General features: G+C 40.9%; 1 pseudogene; it reads left to right on the plus strand.

Annotated features, from left to right (window-relative positions):
* Window positions 1–6,881, plus strand: part of LOC115114073 (triple functional domain protein-like) — a 139,962-nt pseudogene extending 133,081 nt beyond the window's left edge.
* Window positions 6,882–8,797: the final 1,916 nt, after the last annotated feature.

Below are 8,797 nucleotides of genomic sequence, written 5' to 3' on the forward strand. Positions count from 1 at the left end.
TAAGACTTAAAGCCCCTCTACATTAACCTCGGTATGGCTGTGAGATCTAAAGCCCCTCAACATTAACCTCAGTATGGCTGTGAGATCTAAAGCCCCTCTACATTAACCTCAGTATGGCTGTGAGATCTAAAGCCCCTCTACATTAACCTCAGTATGGCTGTGAGATCTAAAGCCCCTCTACATTAACCTCAGTATGGCTGTAAGTCTTAAAGACCCTCTACATTAACCTCAGTATGGCTGTGAGATCTAAAGCCCCTCTACATTAACCTCAGTATGACTGTGAGATCTAAAGCCCCTCTACATTAACCTCAGTATGGCTGTGATATCTAAAGCCCCTCTACATTAACCTCAGTATGGCTGTGAGATCTAAAGCCCCTCTACATTAACCTCAGTATGGCTGTAAGATCTAAAGCCCCTCTACATTAACCTCAGTATGGCTGTGAGATCTAAAGCCCCTCTACATTAACCTCAGTATGGCTGTGAGATCTAAAGCCCCTCTACATTAACCTCAGTATGGCTGTGAGATCTAAAGCCCCTCTACATTAACCTCAGTATGGCTGTAAGATCTAAAGCCCCTCTACATTAACCTCAGTATGGCTGTGAGATCTAAAGCCCCTCTACATTAACCTCAGTATGACTGTGAGATCTAAAGCCCCTCTACATTAACCTCAGTATGGCTGTGATATCTAAAGCCCCTCTACATTAACCTCAGTATGGCTGTGATATCTAAAGCCCCTCTACATTAACCTCAGTATGGCTGTAAGATCTAAAGCCCCTCTACATTAACCTAATTTAATGGATTCATGTTGTAATTATTTAATGTATGTGTGGTCAAACTAATTTGGAGAAGAAACATTTGTGTTCATATTTTTTCTTTCAGCTTCTAAACCCCAACTACATCTATGAGGGTATGTATATATTTAAATGCTTTTGCTTGGGCTTTACTATACAGTAAATTAATAACATCTATTTTTTCACATAGTAGGGGTTCAATAAGACAAGTTTGTATTGTCTTGTATTGTACTGCATGTTTTCTATTGTCTATTGGGTAGCTCAGATGTGGGATTGTGTAGTTTGCATGTAAGTATCCTCCTCCGAGCCAGCGCAGTGTGTAGGGCAAGGAGCCTGTCTCCTGTTTCTGTAGCGTGAGGCAGCTTGAAAAAGAAAGTACACCCAATGGACAGGACGCTAGTATATCGCAAGGCTAGTTACAGTTGAAGTAGGAAGTTTACATGCACTTAGGTTGGAGTCATTCAAACTTATTTTTCAACCACTCCACAAATTTCTTGTTAACAAACTATAGTTTTGGCAAGTCGGTTAGGACAGCAACTTTATGCATGACACATCATATTTCCAACAATTGTTTACAGACAGATTATTTCACTTATAATTCACTGTATCACAATTCTAGTGGGTCAGAAGTTTACATACACTAAGTTGACTGTGCCTTTAAACAGCTCGGAAAATTCCAGAAAATTATGTCATCGCTTTAGAAGCTTCTGATAGGCTAATTGACATAATTTGAGTCAATTGAAGGTGTACCTGTGGATGTATTTCAAGGCCTACCTTCAAACTCAGTGCATCTTTGCTTGACATCATGGGAAAATCAAAAGAAATCAGCCAAGACCTCAGGAAAAAAATTGTGGACCTCCACAAGTCTGGTTCATCCTTGGGAGTAATTTCCAAACACTTGAAGGTACCACATTAATCTGTACAAACAATAGTGCGTAAGTATAAACACCATGGGACCACGCAGTCGTCATACCGCTCAGGAAGGAGACGTGTTCTGTCTCCTAGAGATGAACGTAGTTCAGTCCCAGAACAGCAAAGGACCTTGTGAAGATGCTGGAGGAAACCGGTACAAAAGTATCTATATCCACAGTAAAACGAGTCATATATCGACATAACCTGAAAGGCCACTCAGCAAGGAAGAAGCCAGTGCTCCAAAACTGCCATAAAAAAAGCCAGACTACGGTTTGCAACTGCACATGGGGACAAAGGTCATACTTTTTGGAGAAATATCCTCTGGTCTGATGAAACAAAAATAGAACTGTTTGGCCATGATGACCATCGTTATGTTTGGAGGAAAAAGGGGGAGGCTTGCAAGCCAAAGAACACCATCCCAACCATGAAGCACGGGGGTGGCAGCATCATGTTGTGGGGGTGCTTTGCTGCAGGAGGGACTGGTGCACTTCACAAAATATATGGCATCATGAGGGAGTAAAATTACGTGGATATATTGAAGCAACATCTCAAGACATCAGTCAGGAAGTTAAAGCTTGGTTGCAAATGGGTCTTCCAAATGGACAATGACCCCAAGCATACTATAACATTTGTGAGCAGAACTGAAAAAGCGTGTGCGAGTAAGGAGGCCTACTTACCTGACTCAGTTACACCAGCTCTGTCAGGAGGAATGGGCCAAAATTCACCCAACTTATTCTGGGAAGCTTGTGGAAGGCTACCCGAATCGTTTGACCCAAGTTAAACAATTTAAAGGCAATGCTACCAAATACTAATTGAGTGTATGTAAACTTCTGACCCACTGGAAACGTGATGAAAGAAATAAAAGCTGAAATAAATCTCTCTACTATTATTCTAACATTTCACATTCTTAAAATAAAGTGGTAATTCTAACTGACCTAAAACAGGGAATTTTTACAAGGATTAAATGTCAGGAATTGTGAAAATTTTTATTTAATCGTATTTGGCTAAGGTGTATGTAAACTTCCGACTTCAACTGTAGCATGTGACACAGTCAAACTCACGTGTTCTCTGTCTGTCTGTCACCTCTGTAGTACCCCCAGAGTTCCTGCTGCCCCTGAGTGATGTGACCTGTGACCTGGGGGAGAGTGTCACTCTGAGGAGTAAGGTCTGTGGAAGACCCAAAGCCTCGGTCACCTGGAGAGGACCTGACCACAGCACTCTGAGCAACGACGGACACTACAGCATCACCTACAGGTACACACCGGCAGTGATGACATTCTAAGTGACATTTTAGTCATTTAGTAGATACTCTTCAGGGATCATTGCAATGCTTTAGAATGACTTAGCTGTTGGAAGACAATGTTCTGTTGTAGTTGAATTAAAGTAAATGTTGCTATTGTTGAAACTTCCCTTGTGACTTCCCTTCTCTCATCTGCAGTGACACGGGCGAGGCAACTCTCCTCATCATGGGTGTGTCTGTGGAGGATGACGGGGTGTACACCTGTGTTGCCACCAACGTAGTGGGCAGCGTGTCATCCTCCGCCAGCCTCAGAGTCTCAGGTTAGTCACTTTTGAGATACAGTATATTCACTCTACTTACACACAGTATATGAATTCTTCAGTACTTTTGCATTTTAACATTCAATGTTTCTGTTTTCCCAGAGGCCTCTGACGATGGGAGTGAAGTGATCTGGAAGAACAACTTTGAGTCCTTCTACACAGAGGTCACAGAACTGGGCAGGGGGAGGTTCTCAGTGGCTAAGCGCTGTGACCAGCGTGGGAGCAAGCGTGCCGTGGCAGCCAAACATGTCAACAAGCGGTTGATGCGGCGTGAGCAGGTGCTCCAGGAACTGAGGATACTACAGTGTCTGGAACACCCACACCTGGTCGGCCTGCTGGACACCTTCGAGACAGCCACCAGCTACGTGCTAGTGCTGGAGATGTATGTTAGAAGAACTGTGGATGGGCCCCAAATGGCACCCTATTCCCTATAACTGATCAAAAGTAGTACCCTACAGAGGGATAGATAGCATTTGGGACATACACACTGTATGTATTATGATTATTGAGGAAATTATAATTCCTGAATTGAAATAGAATTGGTTTCCGTTTTGAACAATATATTACTGTATATATTTATTTACTGTGTTGTGCTTTTGAATCATGTTCAAGCAGCCCTCTTGTACATCTACCATATCGGTGGGCTAATGTCTCTCTCTGGTGCTCTGGTGCTTTGTGTCTGCAGGGCTGATCAAGGCCGTCTCCTGGACTACATAGTCAGCTGGGGTAACCTCACTGAAGAGAAGGTGGCCTTGTACCTTAGGGACATTCTAGAAGCTTTACACTACCTGCATAGCTGGAGGATAGCTCACTTGGACTTGAAGGTGAGTCACAAAGACTGTGACATATAGAGCAGGAGTTAAATGTGATTGTGTACTGTATGATGGCTAACTGATTGTTCTTAAGCAAAGCTAATACTCCCATCATGGGTAAATTCTTAATCATATCGATCTTTGCGTGTATGTGCGTGGGTATCGGTGTGTATCCCTTTAGCCTGAGAACTTGTTAGTGGAGCAGAACTCTGCCCAGCCCGTGGTCAAGCTGACAGACTTCGGAGACGCCGTCCAGCTGAACAGCGGCCACTACATCCACCCTCTACTGGGCAGCCCAGAGTTCTCAGCCCCGGAGCTGGTGCTGGGCCAGCCCGTCTCCCTGACTTCTGACCTCTGGAGCCTGGGGGTTGTAACATATGTGGTATTGAGCGGGGCATCTCCCTTCCTGGACGAGAGCGCTGAGGAGACATGCCTGAACATCTGTCGTCTGGACTTCAGCTTCCCCCATGACTACTTCCAGGGTGTGAGCCAGGCGGCTAGGGACTTTGTGGGTCTCCTCCTACAGGGCGAGCCGGACCGGAGACCTTCGGCCGCCGATTGCCTTCAGGAGCCCTGGCTGCAGCCGTGGGACTCCCACCAGCAACAAAACCAGCACCCAGGGTGCATCGACACCTCCAGACTCATCTCCTTCATTGAGCGGCGGAAACACCAGAACGACGTTAGGCCCGTGGGCAGCATCAAGACCTTCCTTCACAGCAGACTCCTCAACCAGATATAAGCAGGTTAGAGGACTACAGTACCCAGAAACCACCGAGTCACAACGATGATCTCATCCTCCCTCAGCCAACTACGCCACTTCCTTAGAACTATTTTACCCAGCATCCTGCTGCTGCTGTCTGCTGACGGCTTTGAATATTTGTGACTGAGATATACCCCCCCCAAGAGATTTAGATACTTCCCTTCCATCCCCACCTTTGTATGGATGATGGCTATATGCCTGCACAAAAGTAAACTATTTGAAAGTATTTCAAACTTGACTAACAGGGAGAACAAAGCTTTCTCGAGAGCCAGTGAGAGCAAGCCTTGTTTGGAAAGTATTACAAACCGATACTGTAATATCGGGTTGCTTTTGGTTGAATATAAGAAAATTGTTTTTGTAATGAGAGATTACTTTTTGTAAAGGAAATGTATAGTGAAGAAACAGTCTTTATTCATATACCTTTTCAAAAACAAAGGTTATTAAAAAGAATGAAAACAAAAATGAATGCGACATATGAACAAAGCACCACCGACCCACCACAGGGTCGTTGGTTCAGAACACTACTTCTAGAACCAGTTGGAGACCAAACTCATTGTAGTTGTGGTTGATTAACATACAATAAATCGGCAAATGCTTTGTTCTGGCCTTGCTATTGTATGGACCTGTAACAGTTAGTACAATTTTAGTCAGACCTCAGCAGAGAAATAAATAAACAAGCAAAAAGCTATAACACTATTGGAAAAGCTCTTTAGATTTCTGATCTATCCGCCTTACTTTGTAAATAATGTGTTCCTGCCTTCATTCTCATTTTGAAGAATTTGTCTCAACCGCTGTTTCATTAGCTGAGTAGTAAGTCCTGCCAATGGAAGAGAGGTGTGAGGGAGACCAGCTCCTCCTCATGCCAGTCAAAATACTTAAACCCTCACTACCAGAAATACTTCTAGAAATGCACTCGTATTTTGCGTTAACTTCTCATGTGCAATGTTGCAGCTTTAACATGTATGTAACTATTTCTGAAGACAAGTGTTGTACCCGTAATCTAAAAAGGCATGTACGTACCTGGTACTGCAGTAGATGTATGTATTGTGTTGCTATTTTCCGTATTAAGTTCAGTATTAATATCTTAAACCTAAAATGCAGGTTTTGCAAATAATGTAAAATAAGAAAAAAGATTTGAATCGATTTTGGCACTTATGCTTTCAGTTTGTCATTGTTTTAGTTTTATTTTCTGTAACTATACCAAAGTCAACTGTACTTTACTCTCTTTAAATGTGTTATAATGTACCATGTTAAGTTATGAAAACCTTGCTGAACCTAGAGATGTTTACATTGGTTCACAGTGGCTTTATTTATTAGCGTTGTAAGAACGTTGAGTTGTTGTTACTGCTTACCTAATTAACGTTTCAAACTTCACTTCTCAAGCTGTGCACAAAGTGATGATTGCTGTGTACGTTTGTTTGACTTTTTAAGTTATGTATTTCGCTAGACATTGTGTTGCAATGATCAACATCTTGGTTTCACTGAAACTTGGGATAGCATTCTTTGCCGAGCCTTTGGTTTGAAGGGGGAAATACCCACAACATTGTACCAACGTTACAATAATTGTGCATGGACGTTGCGGCGCTATTACCCTAACCTTTATCTGAGAGTGACCATGACCGAGCTGTTTTCAGTGAATTAATCATTGTATGAATTCAAACTGATTTTAAAGTGCCAGTCAATTGATCTGGAGAGGCGGACGAAACAGATGTATTTCCTTTTAAGCTTGAAAAGGTTATCAGATTTTCATGTCTATGTCAAGGCAGTAGTCACAGTGATACAATGAATGTGTTTGTTAACCTGTACAGTCCCATTTTGTGTCCTCTTATTTATTCATGTGTAAAGCTGTACAGACATGGACGACGAACATGGGAACCTGGATGTAATCTCATCATATTTGATACATACTACGTTATTTTGAATGTTAAATTACTTATTTTTACTTTTGCATGTATATTTCTTTGTACAGAAATTGTTTACACATTACTTGCTGTAAATATTTTATTTAGTCCTCAGTTATTTTGCCATTAAACGTATGGAACATACCCTTGGAAGTTTTTCTAGTATTTATGTATGTACAATGCCTTCAGAAAGTATTCATACCCCATGATTTATTCATGTTGTGTTGCAGCCTGAATTCAAAAATTGATTACAAATATCTTTTTCTCACCCATCTACACACAATACCCCATAATTAGAACATATATTTTTTAATTTGTGCAAATGTATTGCAAATGAAATAGAGAAATATCTCATTTACATAAGTATTCACACCTCTGAGTGAATTCAAACTGATGTTAGAATCACATTTGGCAGCGATTACAGCTGTGACTCTTTCTGGGTACGTACAATATTTGCCTATGACCAGCATACCCATAACATGATGCAGCCACCAACATGCTTGAAAATATGAATCGTGGTACGCAGTGATGTGTTGTGTTGGATTTCTTTGGCACATTTTTTGCAGTTTTAATTAAGTGCCTTATTGCAAACTTAATGCATGTTTTGGAGTCATTTTTATTCTATACAGGCTTCTATCTTTTCATTTAGGTTAGTATTGTGGAGTAACCATCCTCAGTTTTTCCATATCACAGCCATTACACTCAAACTGTTTTAAAGTCACCATTTGTCTCATGGTGAAATTCCTGAGCGGTTTCCTTCCTCTCTGGCAACTGAGTTAGGAAGGACACCTGTATCTTTGTCGTGACTGGATGTATTGATACAGTATCCAAAGTGTCATTAATAACTTCACCATGATCAAAGGGATATTCCATGTCTGCTTTAGATTATTATTTTTACCATTTACCGCTAGTTGCCCTTGTTTGCGAGGCATTGTTAAACCTCCCTGGTCTTTGTGGTTGAATCTGTATTTGAAATTCACAGCTTAACTGAGGGACCTTGCATATAATTGTATGTGTGCAGTACAGAGATGAGGTAGTCATTCAAAATACATCTAATTGACATGAAGAGAATGAGACTAAGGAATGTGGACAGTTTCACTTGGACCTTTCCATCAGATGGTTTCCATAGGACAAGCAGTTTCCCTTTCGACATAATCTCCTCTACCTCTAAACACCATCATTGCACAAAGAATGAGTCCATGCAACGTTTATGTGACTTGTTAATCAAATGTTACTACTGAACTTATTTAAGCTTGCCATAACAAAGGGGTTGAAAACTTTATGACTCAAGACATTTCAGCTTTTAATTTTCTATTCATTTGTAAAAATTTGTAAAACAGAATTCCACTTTGACATTATAAAAGGTTTTGTGTGTGTAGACCAGTGACACAAAATCTCAATTGAATCTATATTAAATTCAGGCTGAAAAAGTCAGGTGTTGTGAAGGCACTGCATGTGGTGCGGACTTACCTAATTATAACCTTATAAACATATCTGAGATAAACATGGTTGATAACATTATTGTTTGACAGTTGTAGTTGTTGAAGGAAACGGAATAGGAGGTGTGAATGGTGTCCACAATAACTGGATGTTTCTCATCAGAATCAGATCTCTGTCGATGATTAACAAGATATGAGAAACCAGAGTGGGTGTCTGATCTTATCTCCAAGGTGCAGGCGTTGTGCAGTCAATTTGCACCAAAGATTATTCATTCAAATAACCAAACTGTTCTTTCCCCACCCTCTATTTCAACAGGCACTTCAAACCAAGGTCATTCCTGATTTTTAGAATGATTACCGATTCATGTAGGTGTGATGTAATGTACGTTTCCCTTTCAGACCACTCGGACTTAACTATGATGCTTGATGCCGGAAAAGATCATAGATGTTAACCACATCCTCGGATTTGGCTGTTAAGTTCAAGTCATTTTTTTATTAAGTTAAAAAAACTCAGCAGCTGTCAATGAACTATTCATGTCCAAAATCATCATCATTATGAATTGATCTTCAATTATATGTTTCGTTTAGTTAACGTTGCTTATCTTGAAAAAAAGGAAATTT

Source organism: Oncorhynchus nerka, linkage group LG3 (assembly GCF_034236695.1).
Source record: "Oncorhynchus nerka isolate Pitt River linkage group LG3, Oner_Uvic_2.0, whole genome shotgun sequence".
In the NCBI taxonomy this organism is placed as follows: domain Eukaryota; kingdom Metazoa; phylum Chordata; class Actinopteri; order Salmoniformes; family Salmonidae; genus Oncorhynchus; species Oncorhynchus nerka.